Below are 2,006 nucleotides of genomic sequence, written 5' to 3' on the forward strand. Positions count from 1 at the left end.
ATGTCAGTTTGTATGCTTTTGTGTGCGTGCGTGTGTGTGTGTATGTGTGTGTGTGTGTGTGGCACTTCAGAGCGAAAGAATAAAATAATTTATATATTTTTTAGAAAAACGAAAAAAGCTGTACTTTTATTTTAAAACTGTGGCCAATAAAAGAGACTCACACAGATAAAGATGAGGGACTCGAGTCGACATCTGCACTCACTGCCTTATTCACAGGATTTCCTTCACAGCTTCAAAAGGTTTTCTTTTTAAAAAGGTTTTCAAGAAGGGGAAAAGAGAAGACGGTGTACAGTAAAACCATGTCAGTTTGTACAAATATACCAAGTGGAAAAAATATTTATTACCTGCATTGGAAGAAATTGTTTACTTATTGAATGTTACTTGTTTATGTAGAAAAGTAGATGTAATAAAATGCATTCTGCCACTTCTCTGTCTTTTTATTTTTTTATTTTAGAGACTTTTCTGCTCAAACTTTTTGTCCATTTTCTCCCATCAGGAGCTACGGAGCCCCCATAACGACACYAGAATTTTTTTTCTTTACCTCACAATACTTTTTGTGTTCCTATGCGATACTGCTTGTGTTCTCACACTAAAACCTTGCATGTTGAAAGTAATAAGTCAGTTTTTGGATTAACCCCTAAACAGTCTTTGTTCCACCAGTGGGCAAAAATGGTGCGGTGTCTGCCTTTAAACGTTTCCAGATGCTACCATGGGCTTTTATTTTGAAAACCAGGATGTCAGACAACTTTCTCCAGTTCTTACTTTTAGCTTTGACACCCTTRCAAAAAAATAAATAAATGTCGAAAGGCTTTTAAGGGATTTCTTGGGCRAATGTTACRGCRTTGAATGTGACYTTTATTTTGAAATATGATTATCAAAACGGGATGTGTCACAAGTTAGGGAAGTTGGCGATGATATTACGTGATATGTTTATTCCAAAGCTGAATTAAAGTAGTAACTCCTGGATAATGGAGCTCACGTCAAGATATTAATAAACTGGTAGGCACAACAGTAATGAATTTTTGTGAGGAAAATCAAAAGTATTGTGAGGTAAAATAATAATAATATTAGTAGTAATAATAATAATTATTATTATTATAATGATAATAAGACAAATATCCCTAGATGGAACAGCTGCCAGGACTTTTAGTATCGATACATTGTACGACATGGGAAAAAAAAATTCCCGGACACAATGAGACGTTGTCAAAACAAGTATCTATAGATACTAGATAGAAAGATATCTACAGATATTTTTACTTCACAGTAAAAATATCATTCTGTGTTTAAGCGGGTCATGTAAAGTCAGACGTAACAAAACTGTTATTTTTGTTTTACAGTTTAATTATCATGACTTAGGTTTTTCCACACAGTGATAAACTTGACAAAACCTTATCACCTAACCTTATACAAAAATTTGTCAATTTCTTACTTCCAATTGCAGCTTTTTTACAAACTATACATCAAAAATAAAGACACTTCTCATTTCGCTGCTAAAGGATTTAAAGTTTTCTGACAAATCTTAGAGTGAAAAAAGTGCACACACATTTATCCTGTACTTTATCTAAAGTTTCCTGCTGTTTAACTCATCTTAGTTCCTTCATAAAACAGGAAGAAAAAAAACACAGGTGTAAACATCAGAGCAAGGTTGTAATAGTTTTGGATTTTTCATTACAGTTTAGTTTTATTTAGTTGTGACATTTTTTCTTTTAATTCAGTTAGTTTTAATTAGTTTTTAGCATGGATTTGCTAGTTTTTATTAGTTATTATTGCTTTTTAATGCTTGGTTTAGTTTAGTTTTAATTAGTTCTAGTATTAGTGGGGTTTGTTGTAGTTTGAATAAACATATTTGCCAATGTATCCTCCATCTTGAAGTGATCCTGCAAGTTAACAAACCAACAGATTTTTGATCATCAGTCAAAGTTATAGAAAACCTTCCTAAAATAATCCTGTAATTCAGATATGCCATCAAAGGACATGGACAATTGTTTTAAGAAGGTAACAAT

Source organism: Austrofundulus limnaeus, unplaced genomic scaffold, assembly GCF_001266775.1.
Source record: "Austrofundulus limnaeus strain Quisiro unplaced genomic scaffold, Austrofundulus_limnaeus-1.0 Scaffold9, whole genome shotgun sequence".
In the NCBI taxonomy this organism is placed as follows: domain Eukaryota; kingdom Metazoa; phylum Chordata; class Actinopteri; order Cyprinodontiformes; family Rivulidae; genus Austrofundulus; species Austrofundulus limnaeus.